At 40.5% G+C, this 23,207-nt stretch overlaps 1 protein-coding gene and 1 pseudogene across 12 annotated transcripts in view; one reads left to right on the top strand and one right to left on the bottom strand.

The window, feature by feature from the left end:
- ENOX1 (ecto-NOX disulfide-thiol exchanger 1) overlaps positions 1–23,207 on the top strand; it is a 571,794-nt gene that overhangs the window by 380,283 nt on the left and 168,304 nt on the right. The window lies entirely within an intron of this gene.
- On the bottom strand, positions 8,952–9,251 carry LOC112128580 (large ribosomal subunit protein eL36-like; annotated as a pseudogene).

The raw sequence follows: 23,207 nt of genomic DNA, 5'->3' as shown, positions 1-23,207 counted from the left end.
TTTTTCTTTTTTTCTTTTTCTTTTTTTTTTTTTTTTTTTTGAGACAAGATTTTACTCTGTCATCCAGGCCAGAGTGCAGTGGCCTGATCACAGCCCACTACAGCTTCAACTTCCCAGGCTCAGGTGATTCTCCACCTCAGCTTCTCGAGTAGCTGGGACCACAGGTGTGTGCCAGCTAATTTTTTGTATTTTTAGGAAAGATGGGAATTCACACCATGTTGCCCAGGCTGGGCTCTTAACTGCTGGGCTTGATCAAGCGATCTGCCCGCCTTGGCCTCCCAAAGTGGTAGGATTACAGGTGTGAGCCACTGCACCCAGCCTGTCTACAGTATTTCTAGAGATAAGACAATGTGTAAAATCTGTTTCCAAAAAAGATTTGCTTTGGCCTATCCCATGTACTATATAAGGTAATTGACATCACTTAAAGCAAATCAAAGATTATTCTCAAATAACTCTCTACAAATGACAAAAGCCTATATCCTTGTTGGCTAGAGATGTTACAAACTTTTGTTAAATGCTTAATATAATATAGTCACTTTTCTATTCCATGGAATGAATAAGGTAAATTTACTTGCTTAGTATTAGATCGACCTCTTGTGAATTATTAATGTAAAAATTTTTTCATCCTGTGTATACTACAACAAATACATATATATTTAAATTTTATTCTAGTTTGCACCTCTTGATTAGCTTAATCTTTATTTGCTCTGTTGTACTCTGGCATATGTACTACTCATTAGCCTTTTGAACTATGCTGGCCACATTCTTACTCACTAGACTAAAACTAGAGATATATTTTTAAATAATTGCATGCATATTGACATATGTACAGATATTAAATATATAATCTACAATATATAATTTTTATATGCGTATATATCACAAATACATACATTCCCTAATTTTCTTGATTTCCTCTGGAGTAGAGAAGCTTCAGTATCTTTAACAGCCCAATAAGCTGAAGGAAAATATTTGCATTCCACACTAGGAAATTGTATCCTCTGCTCAGAGTGGACATTCTAATTCAGCAGAGAATAGAAAGAAAAGCCAGACAATTAAATTCCCATATTAAAATGAGTTTGAGTGTTCCTATACTGATATAAGTGTGTGTATATATGTGTGTGCATGCATGTAAATTATTGTATATTGAATTTTTGCATTGGGTTAATGTCAAAGTCTTTTATTTGTAACTATGGATTAGTTGCATAGGAGACTTCCATATCCATTGTTTGCTTTTATTTCCTTTTATTATTCTGCAGCCTGCCTTATAGTTTACAGTGTGTTACATACTGCATTCTTGAATTGTAAGCACATGTCATTTATGTGCTAATATAATTATTCTATCGTCTGTCTAATAGACTGTGCTGGACTTCTTCTATGGGAAAGAACTGTAGCTAATCATCTTTGTATTTCCTCTGTCATTAAAGCTGGGTGCTTGGTAACTATGTAGTTGAATGAATATGTAATTTGGTTCATTTATACAAATAATCACATAAAATGCATAATACCTGGAAAAGTCACTTTTATACTTGGTCCTTAGACTGTCTATACTATAGATTTTATATCTTCAGTTAAATATGAAGAGTAACTATGACCTCCAGCCCCCTTATTTGACATCCATGATTTATTTTTCTCATAATTGAGCATTATATTTTCAGATTCTTTCTTTTTTAAAAATGTGTCTTCCCTGTCTTTCTTTATCATGGTTATGCTTTCATCTACCTTCTTGCACAGATGGAGTATATTTATAATAGCTGTTTTAGTGTACTCATCTAGTGATTCTATTATCTGTGACATTTCTGAATCTCTTTCTTGATTGATTTTTATCTTTATTATAGGTCTTATTTTTCTGTTTCTTTGCATGCCTACTAATTTATTATTGGTTGCCAGACGTTGTGAATTTTATGTTGTCAGGTGCTGGATTTTTTTCTTTTTCTTTCCTTTTTTGTCTTCCTTAAAATATTTTTAAGATTTTTTTTTTTTTTTTGAGATGCCATCAAGTTCCTTGGAAACAGTTTGATTCTCTCAAGGCTTTGATTTTATACTTGGGTTAATGGATCTAAGCAGCCTTTAGACTGGAGATAATTTCGTCCCATTTCTGAGGCAAAACACTTCTGGGAACTCTTTACTGGTATATTGCGAGGTTGCTTCTCTCTGGATCTCGAGAACTTGAGCTACTCCCTGTCCTTTGTGAGCTTCAGAAAGGTTCCATCTGTGGCTTTTGCCCCAGCCTTCGCATTTCCCTCTCAGTCTCTCCTCATCAACATGCAGCCACAGACTCTGAGGGGACCTCTGAAGATCTCCAAAGCTCTCTCTCTCTGATTGGCTCCTTCCTCTCTTGTACTCTGCCCTGAAATTTCCAGGGGCATTGGTCTCCCCAGATGTCGAATTTAGACAGACCTCAGGCTGTGTTCTGGTTTCTCTTCCTTGCATCAAGCCCTGGAAACTTTCTAGACAGTGGCTGGGACTATCATGAGTTTCATTTATTTCCCGTCTCTCAATGATCACTATCCTGTACTTCTTGTTGTACAGTATCCGAAAACCATCATTTCATATATTTTGATTTTTGAGTTGTTTAAAGTAGGAGAATAAATTCTATCCTTGTTACTTCCTGGTGGCTGGAAGCAGAAGTTTACAGACAAAGTCTTTTTAAAGTGAATGTACGTATTCCCTAGGGATATAAGAAGTTAAAGATCTGAGGCTATGATATGAGTGACTTTACTAGGAATACTAAAAAGAATAGTAATAAAACCTATAATTATTTGGCACCTAATATGTGCCAAATACTCTAAACATCTTGCATCATTGAATCCTCTGCTAGCTAAATATTATTAACCCCATTTTATAGATGAGGGAACTGAGTTTAGGTGATGTGAGTTAACTCACCCAAGGTTACTCAGCTGGAAGGAAACAGTGCTGGAATTGATAGCCAGGTCTATCTGCCTAAACTGTTTCCACTATATTAGGATTTGGGGGCAAATGATTAAAGCAAAATCTCCTCTGTTTTTTGCCTTAGGCCAGCTCTATCTTTACACTTTTGTTTTTAAAAATAAATACCTTGGGTGGAAATACATCATTAGTGGTTGGGGGGTAGGGGAGAATCATAGAGATTTATTTGTATTACATTGAAATTTAAAGATTTCAATTATGTAATTATTATGCACATCACTTTTTGTTGTCCTTGAATGCTGCAGATTTCCATTTTTGAACCTGGGTCCTGTGATCTAGATATTATACTAAAGTTGAACCAGGAACAACTTTGTAACATCAAGTAGACTTCTATGAATAACACCATGGTGGTCATGCCTCAGGTTTATGACAGTAACCAAAAAGTAATCATCAGTATGGGAGAGAATATATACATTGCAGTCTGAAAGCAAGTAACACTCTCTCAAAGAAAACAGAAACTTGGAATTTTTAAACTTTAGCACAAATGAAATGGACTTGAGTCAACCTATGTACATCCTGCATGGGAATTCCAGAATGCAGAGCAGGTGGGATTGCTGATTTGGTAACTCAGGTGGAGGGAGTTCCTGGCTAATGGATTCCATTTCTCAGAAAAGGACAGGCATCTGCTGAGGATAAGTGGGCTGATGAGGAATGGAAGGTTGGAAGAGAAGGGAGAACCCTTGAAGGTTTCACTGGGGGAGAGACAGGAAGCTGACCAGAAAAATATGGTAAGATGTCTGGACACTCTTTGAGAGCCCTGCATGGTTTTCTCCAGCACTGTTGTGTCCTCCCAGTAGGCAGGCACAGAGAAGGAAGTTCTCTGTGGGTTTATCCAAGGTTGGATTTTAACAGGTGGCGAGAATGAAAGGACAAGGGGACAAAGAAGGCATGATCATTTTCAGGAGAGTAGTTTCAGAGCTGGACTACACACTCCTACAAGAGTGGCAGTGGAGCCACGAAAAAAGGGGTGGGCTGATGGGGCAAGAAAGTGGAAGGGTGGCTGGATGTGCAGCGCTGAGGATGGCAAGCAGGGGGTTGGAAAGGTGGGAAAGTGCAAGGACAGAGGGGCGTTAGCCTATTGCAGCAGTATGTGGGCATCCTTTCTGTGGTCTTTCTGGAGAAAAAATTTTTCCTTCAACATTGAGGAACTGTCTCTGCAAGAGACAGATGGTGGCTTTAGAGTAGAGCCTGAGGTCTTAGGTTTGAATCCAGGCTTGTTCCCTTAGCTGTGTAAACTTGGGCAAGTTAGTTAACTTCTCTGAGTTTGTCTGTAAGGAAGGAGAAGATAATCATCATCAGAGAATTGTTGCCTTTTCTAGAATCGGCGAAGTGTGGTACATACTATAGGGATCAAATGTGTTAGTTTGTGTTACCCTCATTGGAGAGCAGTTTAGGAAGGCATGGGGAAGGGGAGAAGAGTGACCTTGGATAACTTCCTATTTTAAGGGAATGAAAAGAGAAGACTTGGCCCCCATAGAAAATGATCCCCTTGTCCTGACGTCTCCTATTCGAGGAGAAGTGACAACCATTCTCTGCAAGCCGTGTTGGAGGCACCCACACGTACCCAATGCTCACCCACAAATCATAGCTCTGTGACACTGTAGCTGACCCTTGGACAAAGCCAGGGTTAGGGCTGCTGACCCCCATACAGTAAAAAACTTACATAAAAGTTTTGACTCCCCCAAGACTTAACTACCAGTAGCCTGATGTTGTCCAAAAGCCTTATAATAACGTAAACAGTTGATTAACATATATTTTATATTTATGTGTATTATATGCTATATTCTCACAGTAAAGTAAGCTAGAAGAAAAATAAATGTTATTAAGAAATGATAAGGCAGGGGCTGGGCACAGTGCCTACAATCCCAGTACTTTGGGAGGCTGAGACAGGTGGATTGCTTGAGTCCAGGAGTTTGAAATCCAACATGGTGGTAAAACCCCGCCTCTGGAAAAAAAAAAAAAATTAGTGGGGCATGGTGGCATGCACCTGTAGTCCCAGCTACTCAGGAGGCTGAGGCAGGTGAATCGTTTGAGCCTGGGAGATTGAGGCTACAGTGAGCCATGATCGTGCTAGTGTACTCCAGCCTGGGTGACAGAGACCCTGTCTCAAAAAAAAAAAAAAAAAAAAGAAGAAATAATAAGGGAAAATACATTTACTATCCATCAAGCAGAAGTGGATCATCATAAAGGTCTCCATGCTCCTCGTCTTCACGTTGGGTAGGCTGAGGAGGAGGAGGAAAAGGCAAAGTTGATCTTGCTATCTCAGGGTTGTCAGAGGTGGAAGAGATGAAGGAGGTGGAAGGGGAGGCAGGAGAGGCAGGCATACTTAGTATAACTTTTATTGAAGAAAATTCGTGATAAGTGGACCTTCAAAGTTCAAACACATGTTGTTCAAGAGTCAATTACATTAGAGCATTTTCTGCAGGTCATCTGTTTCAGCATCCTCTGGAAAGTAGATTTCTGGGCCTATTTTAGACCTTCTAAAACATGAGGCCTGGAAACTGCAACTAAAGTTTGAGTCCTTGAAGCACCCCAGGTTCTTGGCTGGTGGAGAAACAAACCAAAAAAAAACCTCATTTGGCCTTGGAATGGGTAGGGAAGCTTGTCTGATGCTACATTTCTGCAGTCTTACTTACGATGCAATTTTACAACTGAAAAATTTTTAAATAAAAGTAGCTGAGCTGTATACCTAAAACATAGTTGCATATACAAATTAAAACTCGTGTATTGAGTGTCTGCTATGCTCAAGCACTGTGCTGTGGTCTGAATGTTTGCATACCCCCAAATTCATATGTTGAAATCCTAACCCCCAAGGTGATGATATTAGGACATGGGGACTTTGGGTGGTAATTAAGTCATAAAGGCAGAGCCTTCATGAGTGAGATCAGTGCCCTTTTAAATGAGACCCAAGAGAGCCCCCTCACTGCTTCCACCATGTAAAGATGAAATGAGAAGAGGCTATCTTTGAACCAGAAAGTGGGTCCTCACCAGATGGCACATCTTCCAAGTGCCTTGGTCTTGGACTTCTTAGCCTCCAAAACATAAGCTTCTGTTGTTTATAAGCTACCTGGTCTGTAGTATTTGTTACAGAAGCTCCCCATAGACTAAGACACACAGTATATAATCTCATTTACTTGGTTATTATCTTGAAAAGGATGTTTTGGGCATCAAGACAAACATGACTGAACTGTAATAAACTATATTTTCCTCTTTAACGGGGACATTATCTCGCTGTCTATCATAGAAGATATAATTTTGACCTTGAGGCTTTACTTCTGAGTGTTTATGCCTATAGGGCAAAAGGACTCTTTTTCTTTAAGGGGAAGGAGAAATATGGTAGTCTTAAAGTTCAGTAAGTCTTTCTGACCACAAGGGCATCTTTAAAGAAATATTCCTCACTTCACTGGCTGGGACCCTTGTGACCTCCATCAGTTAATGCATCCTAGCCATTTATTCCATCTCAGCAGGAAAAATGAGCCTCAATACCCTAATGTGAGGTGACTCCAGTCTCCATGGGGACCCTATGCAAAGAGTGAATCACTGCTGATGAAGTTCTAACCAGAGACATTTTCATGAACTGTGTAATCACTCAAAAATGTTCATTTTATACTTTCAACACTTAGTGGCCTCTCTTGGAAACCATGTATTTGAGAACATCTTTTTGAATTTGTTCATCCCCAGCTGTGAGGAAATACTGCCTAGTCATGGGTAGGAAAAAGGCAATTTAGAAAAATAGTAAAGGAAAACGATGATTTCATCCTTGTCTGAATTTTCTATGTCATCCTTGCTGGGGCTTTGCCAAGAGAGGGGCAGGCCAGAGATTCTGCAGGGGCACCAGAGAGCCCAGTGTGCAGCAGGCCTCATCCACCAGAGAAGACTGGAAAGGGCATGGAAGTGCAGGAAAAGCCACTCAGTATGGCAAGAGGAAAGCACACGGCCATGGGCCCTGGAGAGGTGGTGTTGCTCCTACCCTGCTCTATCACACGGTGGCGAAGTGGCCATGGCCAAGTTGCACAGATTTTGAGGGCCTTGTGGTGCCTAGCTGTCAAAGGCAGGTATTCAGGCTCCCTTAAAGCTCTGACTTTCTAAGACTTAGAGGGAAAATCTTAAAAATCAAGAACATAAGACATTAATATGCACAATGCTAAAATGACTAACATCTGGTTAATATCTGGAAGGAATAAAGCAACATGGTAACTTTTAACAGGAACCACAGGAAGAGTATCTCCTGTGGTTAAGGTAATCTTGGCCGGGACTGGTGGCTAATGCCTGTAATCCCAGCACTTTGGGAGGCTGAGGTGGGCGGATCCCCTGAGGTCAGGAGTTCGAGACCAGCCTGGCCAACATGGTGAAACCGTGTCTCTACTAAAAATACAAAAAATTAGCTGGACATGGTGGTGCGTGCCTGTAATCCCAGCTACTCAGGAGGCTGACACAGGAGAATCACTTGAACCTGGGAGGCGGAGGTTGCAGTGAGCCGAGATGGTGCCACTGCCCTCCAGCCTGGGCTACAAGAGCAAAACTCTGTCTCAAAAAAGAAAAAAATTAAGGTTATCTTTTTGGTGGGGATGATGTTGTTTGTTTGTATATCTGGTCTTTAATGGATGCAGAGAGCTCTTACTGACTCAGTCACACATACAGCCATGTGAGTGGTGTAGGAAAATCATTGTAAGGAATTCAAATCTTGCTAGACTTTGAAGAAACAAGGAGCAAGAAAAGGAAGGACATTTTCCTGCCAGTTTCCGGGCTTTTGATGTAGCAGTGGCATCTGCTGAGTAACCGGTACCGGAGGACAAACACGAAAATGAATAGTAATTTGGATGCTAGTGATTAGATGGTCTCAGTTCAAGCAATCTTCAGAAAAGAGCAGCACAAGTAGAGATTTTCTTATCAGTAAGAGGTAACTGGAGTACATGCTATCTGAAATCTCAAATAAGTGGCCACTGTTTTTATTTGTAATTGTTTTCATCGTGGCTCTATCTGATTTCTGAATTTACAGTTCTGTAAAGAAACTTTGTGGAAATATGAGCAGGAAAGAATAAGAAATGCATATTTTCTCACCTGCATCACCTTGGCAAACCTCTTGCTATTCCTGAGCCCATCGCAGCCTACATGGCACGGGCTTCTTTGAATGAGTAAACAAAGTATTCTGCTTTAAACAGCTTCTTGCTGGGCTCCGTGCTTGTGGATAAGGCTGTGTTTCTTCGGATCACATTCATGAGAATGAAAGCAACATTGGGGCAAAAATAACGAAAGTATGGATAATTAAGAATTTATTGTGATATGTTGTGCACTATATAGGAAGATAATCACACCAACTCAATGTTAGTGGAAATCATAAGATTTGAGAGTTTGGAAGGACTTTACATAATAATATCTCATGCTGGTTTTGTTTTGTTTGGAGGCAAAGTCTTACTCTGGTGCCCAGGCTGGAATGTAGTGGTGCAATCTCGGCTCATTGCAGTCTTGACCTCCCAGGCTCAAGCCATCCAAATGATCCTCCTACCTCAGTCTCCTGAGTAACTGGGACTGCAAACACACATCACCACACTTGACTAATTTTTATATTTTTAGTAGAGATGGGGTTTTACCATGTTGCCAGGCTGGTCTTGACCTCCTGAGCTTAAGTGATCTGCCCGCTTTGGCCTCCCAAAGTTCCAGGATTATAGGTGTGAGCCACTGCACCCGGCCCTGGAGATAACATTTCATTTAGACCTTAGTGATCTGCCCCATAGTAGTGAATGTGTCATGCTATTCCCATGCTCATGGCGGATGTTGCTAGTCCATCAGAGGGCCTTCTTGCTACTGAGGTAGAATGTGTGCTTCCATTGCAACATAGCACTCCAAGGAGCCAACACCAGTTCATACGTGAAGAAATCTATCTGCTAATCTTTCTGCTAACACTGATCTGGTCCAGCCCTTGCATTTTTTTTTTTTTTTTTTTTTTTTTTTTTTTTTTTTCCTGTAAAGGTTTTATTATGTGGGGAGGGGAGGAATTTGTCCTACTTGGCAGCCACTTTCCTCATGGAAGCCATGACCAGAATGTTGCTCGGCTCCTCTCTCTTCCTCCTCCTTGGCCTTTTCTTGATGAATTTGAGAGCCTGTTTGTCTTTGGAGACCTGTGGCAGCTCCATGGCATGTTGTATGGGGCAAAGCCACATACCTCTCAGATCACATCTCCCATGAACTTGGTGTGCTTGGTGGGATGTTCATGCCAGTGGCTGTGCCTCAGCTTGCTTGTGTTCTTGGTCACCTCGTGGCCCTTGTTTGAGGCCCAGGGCCCCGGAGTAATGCAGAGCCATGGCTGCTGCTCGTCATTGGCTGCCACAGCACTTTCATATTATGGACAAGGAGACAGAGAGGTCTGGAGATTATCTTGTTTAGTTCTACAGAACAGTGTGTCTTGACTGGTTTTGATAGATTTGAGAGAAATACTCCAGGCACTCTTGCTTATTCCTTTCCTTGCCTAATGAAGAACATGCCAAGTTCGGGATGCCATTGAATTTTCACTCAATGAAATTGGCTAGTCATACAGGAGCAGCCTAACCTTGGGCTGATCAAGAGGAGACTTCATTTTTCATTCATTCTCTGTAAGAATTTTGTAGATATTAAAGGAAAAGCCTATTGATATTGCACAAGTGTATTAGTTCTTTATGTATTGCTGTAAAAGAATCCCTGAGACTAGGCAGTTTATAAAGAAAAGATGTTCATTTGTCTCAGTTCTTCAGGCTATACAAGCACAGCACCTGCATCTTCTAGGCTTGTGATGAGGTCTCAGGAAGCTTACAATCATGGTAGAAAGCAGTAGGTATGCCCACATAGCAAGAGAGGGAACAAGAGAGAGAGGAGGTGGTGCCAAGGTCTTTTAAACAACCAACTCTCCTGTGAATAACAGTGAGAACTCATTCATTACCATAGGAAGGGGCCATCCATGAGGGATCAACTCCCATGACCCAAACACCTCCCACCAGGCCCCACCTCCAACACTGGAGATCACATTTCGACATGAGATTTGGAGGGGACACACATCCAAACCATATCAATAAGGCAACTGAGATATGGATCAAATTAGTGAACTACATTCATTTCTTTACATTCATAGAGTCTCAATTATTCCTTGTTTCATTTTTAATTCTTGTAACTTTCTTTGTGCTAGAAGACCACGCTTAATCATTCATCCTCTCTTTATGCGCTATCTATTTGTCCATTCACCCATCCATCCATCCATCCATCCACCCACCTGTCGTTAGTCCATCCATCCATCCATCCATCTATCTAATCTGTATGTTCTGCCTAATGATGAGCCTCTTAATGGAAAGAACTATATTTTATTCATCTTTGTGTTTCTTATGCCTCCTGGAACCATTCTTGTTATGCATTGATATTCAATAAATATGTATTGAATAAAAAAATCTTTAGCCTGTGATTTCTTGCCCCTTTTATCTAATCTATTTTATTAGAACACTACGAACCATTTGCCCACTTTCTTTCCAATTTGAAAAGAAGAAATTAAAAATACCTTTCTTAAAAGCTTGTGATTACCTTTTATCAGGACTTAGGCCTAAATACTCATAGCAGGTAGCTCTGAGAATACTTAAGTTTCTTGGAATCACTTGTACTTCCAGCCAAAGAAGCGAAGTACTATTGTGTTTTGGCTGAAAATGAACTCTCTTCAAGCAGCAATTTAAAAATACAATGCTTCACATTATTTTCTCTTATTATTGGTCATCCTCCTTTTTTATATGAATTATTTCTAATGACTAATGTAAAATATCAGAAATGCCTGCAGAACTATGCCTGCTTTTGCCTCAGACCTTTTTATACTGACTTATAATTGTCAGGATAGGGACCCATCCCACTCCAGCAGCCTCACACCAATTTCTCATGGCTGAACACAGAGAAAAGAACACAGCAAAGATATTTCTTCAAAATACATCTAATGAGAGTCATTCATTTTACACTTTGAATGAAAAAAACAAATTCATAAGGAAATCAGTAGCTTTTAAAGAAAAACATATTAATGATTTTAAATGTGTATGTAAACATGAAACCAAAATATATAGAAAATATTGAAACTAAAATTTTATTCTCAAGAAAAAAAAATGGGTATTTGAATTAATATTACATTCCTCCTCCGGAGTTTAGCTCTTGTTGCCCAGGCTGGAGTGCAATGGCGTGATCTTGGCTCACTGCAACCTTCACCTCCTGGGTTCAAATGATTCTCCTGCCTCAGCCTCCTGAGTAGCTGGGACTACAGGCACCTGCCACTGCGCCTGGCTAATTTTTTTTTATTTATATTTTTTGTATTTTTAGTAGAGACGGGGTTTCACCACATTGGCCAGGCTGGTCTTGAACTCCTGACCTCAGGGGATCCACCCGCCTCGCCCTCCCAAAGTGCTGGGATTACAGGCATGAGCCACTGCACCCAGCCTCATACTAGTTTTAATGTCATAGTTTAGTAGTATCCCTCCTTCACTCCCATATTTATTAACCATCTTTTATTGTGAATACCTAAAGTTATTCCTGCTGTCATGGAGCTCATATTCTGATTGTGGAGACAGGTAGTAAACAAGTAAACCGATTGATGAACACATCATTAGAAATGGTAATGATTACTATAAAGGAAATAATACAATGCTGCAATAATAGACCATAAGGGGGAACTTACCATGGATCTTCAGGTAACTATGAACAGTGTCTTTGTGGAGACTAAATTTAAGCTGAGATTCTGAGGTATGAGAAGGAGCCAGCTCTGGAAAGTGGAGAAGGAAGAGCATAGAAGAGGACCCCAGAGGCAGAAGGAGCTTGACTCGCTTGGAGAAGTCCTGGACAACCAGCTTGGTGGTTGAGGTGGAACGGGTTATGTGAAGAGCTCAAAGTGGTTGTTAGAAGCCCTGCAGGTCCTGGGAAAGGGTTTGATCTTAATTCTAACATTAATTGATTGAAGATGATTTATTTATTCATTCCCTGAAACAGAGGGATTCTATGATTGAATTTAATGTTAAAAGAGAATGGATTTGGGAAGTGGGGTAGGAATAGAAGCAAGAGAATCAGTTAAGAGGCCACACATATGCAGGTCCCAGGTGAGTAGGGCTTTGACTTGGGGCATGATAGTGAAGTTGGAGAGATAAGGACAAATTGGAATAAGCTTTTGAGGTAAAAGCCTTAGGATTTTGTGATGGATTAGATGACAGAGGAGTGAGAGAGAGAGAATCAAGATGAATGCCAAGTTTCTAGCTTAAGCAACTGGGTAAATGGGGTTTATGAAGTGAGAAACACAGGAGGAACAAATAGAGGGAGAAATCATGCACTCAGATTGGTACCTCCTGGGTTGGAGCTCCTGCGGGAAATCTAAGTGGCGATATTGAGTAGACACAGGGATATATGGGTCTGGAGTAAGAGATGAGTGGGCCAGTGATAATCACCTCCAGAGAGATCTGTGTTCATCAGCATGACTGGCACCATGGACATGAGGGAAATGGCATAAAGAGAATAGAGAGAACAGCAGTAGGCTTTGAAAACTTCCAGCAGTTATAGTTTAGGAAGAAGGTGATAAGCCAGCAGAGGGGGTTGAGAGGAAATGAGTAGTCAGAAAATTAGAAGAAAAAGAGAAGTGTGCAACATTATGGGATCCAAGTCACATATTCAGCCAAGTAGTAGCTGGCATGATTGATTTCTTCTGAGGGGCAAAGTTAAAAGACTGCAGTGGGGGCCGGGGTCATTGGTGACCTTCACAAGGGCCATTTTGGTGGAGCTGTGGGGATAGAAGGCAGGTCAGTGGGTTAAAGTTTGAACAATATCATAAGGAACGGGTGAGATGGTACATAGGGAGGTCTTGCAAAAAGCCAAAAGGTCTGCACAAAGAAAAGGGATTTGTAGTAGTCGGTGCCTTCAGATAGTAATGGATGTGCTTTTTTCATTCTGTTTTTAAATTGGCCCTCCTTCAAAAAGCAAAAACAAAACCAAAAAAGGGAAGGGAGGGAGGGAGAAAGAAATGAAAGAGAATAATGAGAAATGAAAAAGAAAACTAGAAACCTATAGACAACTCTTTGAAGTTATTTGTCTAGAAGTCAGGCAGATAGATTGCGAGGTAACTTAAGGGGGAAATGGCAATGAGACAGAATTAAGACAATTAGGATATGACGGTACACTTTCGGAAATGGTTTAAGTAGGAAGAAGTATTTGATTCAGGGGATAATATAAAAAGTAAAGTTCTAAAGAGGCCCAAACTCCCTGATTTGGGGAAAGGTTTTTAGGTTATTAATATAGATGGTGAAACTGAGACAGAAAAATGGTGAATCCTTGGTCTAGGATTAAGTATTATGATAAGCCACCAAGAGGGAGCATTTTAAACTCAAAATGCATTATTGGCTGACACAGTCTTGTACTTGCCAAAAATTTTATAAACTTACTAAATTTTTGCAGGCATTCTCCTTGATAAATAATTAAACAAGTATCATATGTGTCCATTGAAGTTATTATTAGACACAGCCATCTGGTGCAACACCACTTCTCCCTTTTGAGTAATTTCTCCTCCTAAAGAGTCAGTTTACATGTCTAAAGCTCATTTATATGCCATGATTTCATATCTTTGTGCCGTAACTCATTCTAAATATTTACTTTGGCTAATTAATTGATTATTGTGAAACTGACTGAAGGCTGCATGGCTTTTAGAAATGATGAGAATGATTATTTCTCCTGCTGTGAAATAATGCCGCACCTCCCCCATTCAGACGTGCTCTCCAAGTATATACAACACATGTAGATAATAGACCTCTCATAATCCTTACCTCATTTTCAGCACTCACACTGTATCTTATATTTGCACATAAGTTATTTGTTCTTTCACACAGGCTAGGTCAGAAGACCAAAAATTTTTTTTTGTTCTCCCCTTCTCCCCCTCTGTCAAGTGTAGTAGAAGCAGTGTTATCATCTCCAGGGAAGAATAGGACAGCCATTGTTTCCCTAGACCCTACTGGCTTGGCTCCATGAAATGGGGTTGTATGTCTAAATAAAGAGATATTTTCACTTAAACAAGATGACTGTATTTAGCCTTGTGAAATTCCAACAAGTTGCATCATGATTTTTCAGGTATATGAACTTATGGCTACAGAAAGTTAAATTCCTTTACTTCTTTGACCTTCAGTTTCCTCATTAGAAAATGGGACTATCAATAATATCTATCTTTCTTTCTTCCTTTTCTTTCAAAGATCATATGTATTGTGGATAATGTCATTTTTAAAAAAGGAAATAAGGAGATGTTTTGGAGTCAGTAAAGCCCTCTACGTGGATTAAGTATTCTAACTGTTGATCCCTTCTCAGCGTTTCTGGAGCTGATTCAGAGGAATGCATATTTTAAATTTTGATATTTCCAAAATTGCCCTGTATAAAATTTAAACCCATTTTACACTCACACCAATAGGGGCTATTTAAAATAATTTTAACTTTTACTAACTCCATGGGTGAATGATATCACACATCTGTTTCCATTACTTTGACTACTCTGTTGGTAGTCTTTGAGCTGTTCCCAGTTTTTCAATAGTATCAATAACTCTGCAATTAGTATCTTTGACTTCTTATTTCCCATTTGGACTATTTCTTTAAGGTCAATTGCCAGGTCAACAGATGACATGGTCATTTAGTTACTGTTGAGACATCACAAAATTACTTCCAAAAGAGTTTTTCTAGTTATATTCTTATCAACAGAGACACTTACTTGAATGTTTGCTATTTAGTTTCCCTGCTAAATCTGGGTGTAATTAAAATTACTTTTGTTATTTAGTAAGTTAATTTTGTTAATTTAGTAAAAGATGCTGCCTTCTTATTGCCCAAGAACTATAACTTTAAGGGCCTCCTAATGATACCACAGCCAGATGGAAGCCTGGCAGTGGCACCAGTGGTTTGTTTTCTGTTCTTTTCACCTGCTAGTTAATAATTAGGCAGTATTTCCAGACTCACAGTTGGATAAGATTGAACAGCTCTTGTTCAGCTGTTAATGATTCAGAGACACCTTCCTCTGCCTCTCCACCTATCAAAATTTTACTAGCTTCTCCAAGGGTAGCCTCAGGTCCCACTTCATTCTAATAGCCTTCCCTGGTAGCTCTGGCCAATTTCAGAGATGCTCTCTCCTACCCACCCAAAAGCAGTTAGTCCTTTTATTTGCTCTGCTGATAGGATTTTGTGAAATGGATACACTCCACATCCCAGGTGGTGTTAACATCATGCCTTTTCTCTTTAGTAGGTTTCACTGTTTATGAGCAGAGACACTTCCTAGTGCAGTGCTAGCCACATATAGGTGCATAATTAATACTGTCAGTCATGTTGAACTGAGTTCCTTGTCAAACAGGTTTTACCCCAAAGAGTAATGGAGTACAAAGAAACACTGTACTCTTCCCTCACAAGTCATTTTTAGAACTCTGAACAGGCAAATCAAATTTATTAATATAGGTGGCTTTCAGATATTACTTTTTTCATATTGTTCTGATTTGCTTTTTAGGTATCTTTCCCTAATGGTCTTTTCCTGTTTAGTCTTCTGGCTTATTCCACTGAGCAAGATAAATTTCTCTTCAAACAAAATAACTTAAGCATCCTCATGCAATGGGTTGAGTTTCTTTCTATTTAGATCATGTCTCTTAAGTGACACCAATCTGGCAGCCTTCATTGTTGTTACTGACTCTGTCTCTAATGTTAGCATTTTCCAACTCTGCTATTTTCAGAATAGACCTGTTCATGTCATTCATGTGTTTTTATTAGTAACCTCCGGTTTCATTGACATACTGAGCTTCTCCAGCTGGGGAAAAGCTTCCACCCACCTATGGTTAACTTTTCCTGAGCAGTCTGAAGTACTTCCAAACATTAATATCCAATTTTACCTCCTATACTGAGATTTCTATGCCACTGATTCTCTAGTCTGAATCCTTGTCAAATGTTCGAAAGCACCAGTTATGTATATGTCTGTCTATGTTTTCACATATGTATCTATAAATGTTTATATATGTATATACATATGTATTTACATATGTATATATGTGTGTATTTACATATTTATATGTTTATGCATATATGTGTATATGTTTTTATATATGTAAGTGTGTGCGCATGCGTATGTTTATATATCTCCTCTAGCAATCAGAATAAAATTAAAACTACAGAGATTTTTAAACCTTTCTTTTTCACCTTTCAACACTTTTAAATGACTGTTCAAGCAAAAAGTCAATAGGCATAAAAGACAGTAGTTATGCAGTTGAGTAGTGGGGATGAGGAGGCCCTTGGGAATCCCCTGTTGGATCTCATATCTGTCTCAGAATGTCACTCATATCTGTTACCCCTTACCCACCAGGCTCTGTCCACACTGGCCTCCTTTTAGTTCTGAAACATGCTAGGCTTGCTCTTGCCTTCGGGCCTTTGCTCCCTGTCTTCCCTCTGCCTATAATCTCCTCCTCCATATCTTCCCACCACAGGCCAGCTCCTTGTTTTTAGGAACTGAACTCAAAAGTTCTTTTCCAGACAGACCATCTTAACCAATCAAATGGCTTCCTCCCTCCTCTCTCACCCCAGGTAACTCTCCTACATCCCTGTAAGTGGCACTTAGCACAATCTGAAAGTAACTTCTTTCTTTACCTTTTGATTATGTCTATCAATCCTCACTGGGAGGTAAGCTTCCAGAAAGTAAGAAGCAAGTCTGTCCTGTTCAAAGTTGCATCTCCAGTTCCTAAAACAATGCCTGGCATATGGAAGGTACTTATTAATACTTGCTGGGGGAAAAAATATTTTAATAAATCATTTGCTTTAGAGGACTCTAAATCTTTTCATATAATTTTCTTCTCCCATTTCTAAATTAATTGGAGTTGTTTTTCAACATTCCATTTTTTTAAAGGTGTTCCACTAGCTTTTTTCTATAATGTTACCAGGTCAAGTTTTGATATTTAAACTCCAGAATTTGAAAGCTTGTTGTCAAAAGTTGGCTGCAATGAATAAACTAAAGTGTGTTAGCATCAATTCTAAACATGTTAAGAAAACAACCAAGGAGAAATTTCTATTTATAAAGTGAGTGAAGTGTCCAAATTAATTTCTCAAAAAGAATCCCCAAGACAATCATATTCTTGGACCATTTAGATTCTAATATCAAAAAGTAATTTTATTTCTGATTTTTTAATTGTTCAAACACAATGCTTACCATTTTACATCCAAGTCAACAATGGGTGGCTAAAAGTGGTCTTTGGTGAACATTAGTTTCAACTGACTTTCTTCACTTACAGATATACTGAATGGGGAGCAGCTGTCAAACACATTATTTCCTTAGGAAAATCACCTTAATATGATATTGTGATTTGTGTTGTTTTCATTCCTTTATCATAGAAGAGTGTTCCCAGGCTGAACTAGACTTTTTAGACCTAAAAATCATTCTATATAAAGTTAAATTTTCCCATAGACCTGTCCATTCTCCTTAAATAATGCTCTTGGGAAAACAACGACAACATTGTTACAAAGAAATTTCATACATCCTCAGCACATCCCTGTAAGGACACAGAGGGATGTGTAACATGAATCCTGTCTCTTCCATTTTCCATCAAAGAATTTTTTTGTTGTTGTTTAAAGAACCTAGAATGTACCAAGGAAAGTTTTGTTTGTTTGTTTTGTTTTTGAGACAGAATCTTGCTCTGTCGCCCAGGCTGGAATGCAGTGGAACAGTCTCAGCTCACTGCATCCTCCACCTCCAAGGCTCAATTGATTCTCCTGCCTCAGGCTCCAGAGTAGCTGGGATTACAGGCACCGGCTCCCACACTCAGCTAATTTTTGTATTTTTAGTAGAGACGGGGTTTCACCATGTTGGCCAGGCTGGTCTCAAACTCCTGACCTCAAGTGATCTGCCTGCCTCGGCCTCCGAAAGTGCTGGGATTACAGGTATGGGCCATGGTGCCCGGCCTCAAGGAAAGTTTTAATAACGTAATTTTATTATAAAAATTTGAATACATGAAGGTATAAATAAGCAAAAATTGTCATTTGAAGATGCAGAAATAACCACTACATGTATCTTGTTGTATTTCCTTCCAATTTCTTTTTCTACAAATGTATAAACAAATGTGTTTAATCCTAAAAACTTGATATCATTCCAAATATACAGTTGTTTATCATTTTTTCATACCAATGAAGAAAAAATGGCAAAATTTTCTCATGTCAATAAATACCTTTTGAATGCTAGCTACACATATTGTTAGCCCAGCCCTCAAATTCTCACCAAAACTACTATTATTGTTTCTTTAAATATTTGCTAATGTGTGAAAAATATCTTGCTTTTATTTGAACTTTTCCAAATCTTAATTTACCATATCTATTTCTTCTCTTTTAAATTTCCCTTTTGTTTTTTACTTATTATCTGTTGAAACATTTTCTTTTTTTCTTGTTGATTTACTAGGGTTCTTTGTTGTGGATTCTGCCCCTTTACAAAATAGGTCATATATGTTGCAAACATTTTTACTTTAAGGTTTGAATTGATTTAGGCTGTTGTGTTTTTATAGAATTGTTACTTAATATAAAAGTTAATGATTTTAAGTTTCCTCTCAAAATTAATCTTGAGAGTATTCTAAGAGTTATTTATTGATATTATAAGATAAAATTTTCTCCTGCTTATAGATAATTACTTTTTAATTTTTAATTATGAAATATCCCACATGTGCAGAAAAAACGACTCATTTAAGCATCAGAGAACCTTTCCCTGCCATCCAGAAAGCGGGGCACCTTCCACTAGATCCCAGTGCCACAGTCCTTCCAGTTCCAGTAGTGCCATGATGCCAACATACCACACGCTTTTTTTTCCCTGAGCTTTCTGCACAATATCCTTCTCTAAGAAAGTAACCAATGAACAGCCTTGTTTGAATCAGGGTACCTAGTTGGGGCCAAGGAAAAAACCGGGAAACAACTGATCATCCTTTCAAGTATATTATCCTGCCACTGAGAGATGACCCAGCAATGAGGATTGCTATCTCTGTGTTCAGGTGTGACAAGGAAACTATGTTTCACCCAGCAGTACTTAAGACTATCCTTTTAATGGTTTCAAAGACAGTGTGCTGTTGGAAACTCTGCCTCCTGACAGATTTGTTTTCTCCTGAATGCCTTTGGTTAGAGCACACCACTACCTTTTGGGTTGAAAAGGTGCAGGGCATAGTAGAAAAACCTGGCTAAGAGCCATGTAGTTCTATTCAGAAATGTTTGTCTCAGCCACGTGAACTGAGGGAAATTATTTAATTTCTCTGAGTCCCAGTTTTGTTATCTGGAAAATGGAAGTTATATCATCTAATTCACGGGGTTATGGGAATGAATAAGATAATATATAGATGCATTTTACACACTGCAGTGTGTAGAAGGTACTCAGTAATGGGTGGTATTAATATAATTATTGTTATTTGATAGGCTCGTCTTGTATTGTTCTCTCTCCCAGAAGATTTTGCTGCATTGTTAGAGGAAGTATTTCTATTTCTTGTTCCTACTGTGCTTGCCATAAGGAGGCAGCTTAGAGTAGCTGCTGTCATTCATTCTCTACAAATGTTATTGTGTCAACAAAGCTGTATTAATAATAATAATTGTTTGCATTATTGTGTATGTGCCAGGCATTTTTCTAAGCATCTCAGTCCTTATCTAATCCTCACCCAGTGAAATCAGTGCTGTTATTACTTCATTTTTGGGAATAAGCACACCAGGGCACAGAGAAGCTAAGTAATCTGTTTGAAGTCACACTGCTAGTGAGTGGTGCAGCTGGGATGTGAACACAGGCAGTCCGGCTCCACTGCCGATCAGTCTCATGCATTGTGTCCTGCTGCCTCCCTGTAGTGGCAGCCTTTACATTCTGGGACACTTAACTTAGAAAGGTGTGAAAACACCTTCTGGAAGGAGAGAAGAAGGATGCTCAGAATTGAGAGTCATTAACCTGCAGGGTGGTGTCCAGAAGGAGAAAGCCATTGCCAAACAAATTCATGCATTCTACTAGCAACACCCTGGCTTTGTATTTCTTTCAATAAAGAATCTCCACAGTGCTGGGAGAATTCCTGTTGATGGTAATGGTGTCATTGCTCGTTTTGCTGAGAATCCTTTCTGTAATTGCAGCCCTATAAACAACAGCAGCAGGAGGCCATGAGGGAAGTCTTTGTGGAGAGTACCATGGGGTCTGTCGCCTTTGAGTAAATAGACCCTATTTATTGAGCATGCAGAATTTATTTAAAATACTAGTTCTAAGGGAAGCAAACAGAAGCATACATGGATTTCCTATGGATTGCAAACCCAAAATAATAATAGTGCAATATTAATAATACTTACACTAGCTTTATCTTAATATTCATTTTAGCACCCAGAATGATGTTTCTCTCCTCAATTCTATTTTAATCTGAAATATAAACAGCTTAAGGTTTGCTTGCCTTGAATCATTATTACCGTGAAGTTGAGCCATCTGTGTTTTTCTTATTCTGCTCATGGCTCCAAGGAGAAGTCTTGAAATTTAACAAGTTGGGAGAAGAATTTCTGTGGAGTAAATTCAGATAATACAATGACACCTAAAACCCTGCAAGTTTTTATCTTATTTTGGAGAAATTTCCTCTCTTGGATTGTGTTGAGAGTGAGAATTAGCATCACTGTACCAAATCATCGACAGTCTTCAAAACCCTTTGAGGTCTGGTACCATGTTTTACACTAGATTTTGTTCAGTTCATCCATAATCCCCAATATGCTGCTTGTTGACTTCTAAAACTATAGAATTGGCATATAACTGGCTGTGTTTGTTTAATTTGAGATCTATTAAGTATCTCTTGTTAGGAAACTAAAAAGCTTTATATATGCATATCTGATGCTTTTAAGTTGATGCCAGGGAGGACAACCATGCCCTCCTATCATGCATTCCCTAGTTGAAACCAAGACCTTGGCTGGATATAGCTTGTTCACTGTGGCAGTGTTTTCATTTTTACCTATGACCTAAAGTATCTGTTATATTTTATAGTTTTAATGAATTGACATACAATAAATTGTACATATTTAAATTCTACAATTTTGTAAGTTTTGACATATGTATATACTTGTGAAATCATCACAATCAAAATAATGGACATATCAGCCACACCAAAACATTTCCTGTTCTCTTTGTTATCTCTTCCTACTACCTACTCAGACCCTCTCTCTTACTCATCCCCATCCTGAGACAACCACTGATCTTCTGTCTCTACAAATTATTTTGCATTTTCTAGAATTTTATGTAAATGAAACCTATAGAATGTACTCAGTTTCTGGTTTCTTTCACTCAATATAGTTATTCTGAAAGTCACGCATGTTGTCATGTATCCTGATGGCTGAATAGAAATAGAGTGGATATCCTTGCCTTGTTTCTGACCTTATGAAGAAATACCATTTTAAGTATGATCCTATGTGTAGTTTTAAAGTACATGATCTTTACTGAGGAAATTTCCTTTGATTTTTAGTTTACTAAGAGAATGGATGTCAGATTTTCATCAGATGCTTTTTCTGCAACTATTGAGATGATCGTGTGTGTGTGTTTTTCTTTTTTAGTCTACTACTTTGGTAAATTACATGAATTAATTTTTAATGGTTTTTTTTTAATTTATGAAGTATTTGTTGATCATTCTTGGGTGTTTCTCGGAGAGGGGGATATGGGAGGGTCATAGGATAATAGTGGAGAGAACGTCAGCAGATAAACACATGAACAAAGGTCTCTGGTTTTCCTAGGCAGAGGTCCCTGCGGCCTTCTGCAGTGTTTGTGTCCCTGGGTACTTGAGATTAGGGAGTGGTGATGACTCTTAAAGAGCATGCTGCCTTCAAGCATGTGTTTAACAAAGCACATCTTGCACCGCCCTTAATCCATTTAACCCTGAGATGACACAGCACATGTTTCAGAGAGCAGGGGGCTGGGGGAAAGGCCACAGATCAACAGCATCCCAAGGCAGAAGAATTTCTCCTAGTCAGAACAAAATGGAGTCTCCTATGCCCACCTCTTTCTACACAGACACAGCAACAATCTGATCTCTCCTTCCTTTCCCCACACTTCCCCCCCTTCTTTTCAACAAAACCGCCATCGTCCTCATGGCCCGCTCCCGATGGTCGCTGTCTCTTCGGAGCTGTTGGGTACACCTCCCAGACGGGGCGGCCGGGCAGAGGCGCTCCTCACCTCCCAGACGGGCGGCCGGGCAGAGGCGCTCCTCACCTCCCAGACAGGGCGGCCGGGCAGAGGCGCTCCTCACTTCCCAGACGGGGCGGCCGGGCAGAGGCGCTCCTCACTTCCTCCCAGACAGGGCGGCCGGGCAGAGGCGCTCCTCACTTTCCAGACGGGGCGGCCGGGCAGAGGCGCTCCTCACATCCCAGATGGGGTGGCAGCCGGGCAGAGGCGCTCCTCACTTCCCAGACGGGGTGGCCGGGGAGAGGCGCTCCTCACTTTCCAGACGGGGCGGCCGGGCAGAGGTGCTCCTCACTTCCTCCCAGACGGGGTGGCGGCCGGGCAGAGGCGCTCCTCACCTCCCAGACGGGGTGGCCGGGCAGAGGCGCTCCTCACTTCCCATACGGGGTGGCGGCCGGGCAGAGGCGCTCCTCACTTCCCAGATGGTGCAGCCGGGCAGAGGCACTCCTCACTTCCTCCCAGACGGGGTGGCGGCCAGGCAGAGGCGCTCCTCACTTCCCAGATGGGGCAGCCAGGCAGAGGGGCTCCTCACATCCCAGATGATGGGCAGCCAGGCAGAGACGCTCCTCACTTCCTAGACGGGGTGGCGGCGGGGCAGAGGCTGTAATCTTAGCACTTTAGGAGGCCAAGGCAGGAGGCTGGGAGGTGGAGGTTGTAGCGAGCCGAGATCACGCCACTGCACTCCAGCCTGAGCACCACTGAGCATTGAGTGAGCCAGACTCCGTCTGCAATCCCAGCACCTCGGGAGGCCGAGGCAGGCAGATCACTCGAGGCCAGGAGCTGGAGACCAGCCCGGTCAACACAGCGAAACCCCGTCTCCACCAAAAATACAAAAACCATTCTGGCGTGGCGGCCTGCGCCTGCAATCCCAGGCACTCGGCAGGCCAAGGCAGGAGAGTCACAGGAGCCCGAGGCAGGGAGGTTGCAGCGAGCTGAGATCACGGCAGTACAGTCCAGCTTCGGCAACAGAGGGAGACCGAAGAAAGGGGAGAGGGAGACAGAGAGGGAGAGGGAGAGGGAGACCGGAGAGGGAGAGGGAGAGGGAGACCGGAGAGGGAGAGGGAGAGGGAGACCGGAGAGGGAGAGGGAG

Source organism: Pongo abelii, chromosome 14 (assembly GCF_028885655.2).
Source record: "Pongo abelii isolate AG06213 chromosome 14, NHGRI_mPonAbe1-v2.0_pri, whole genome shotgun sequence".
NCBI lineage: Eukaryota > Metazoa > Chordata > Mammalia > Primates > Hominidae > Pongo > Pongo abelii.
The sequence above is the reverse complement of the archived record's forward strand: the minus strand, read 5'-3'. Positions and strand labels throughout refer to the sequence as shown.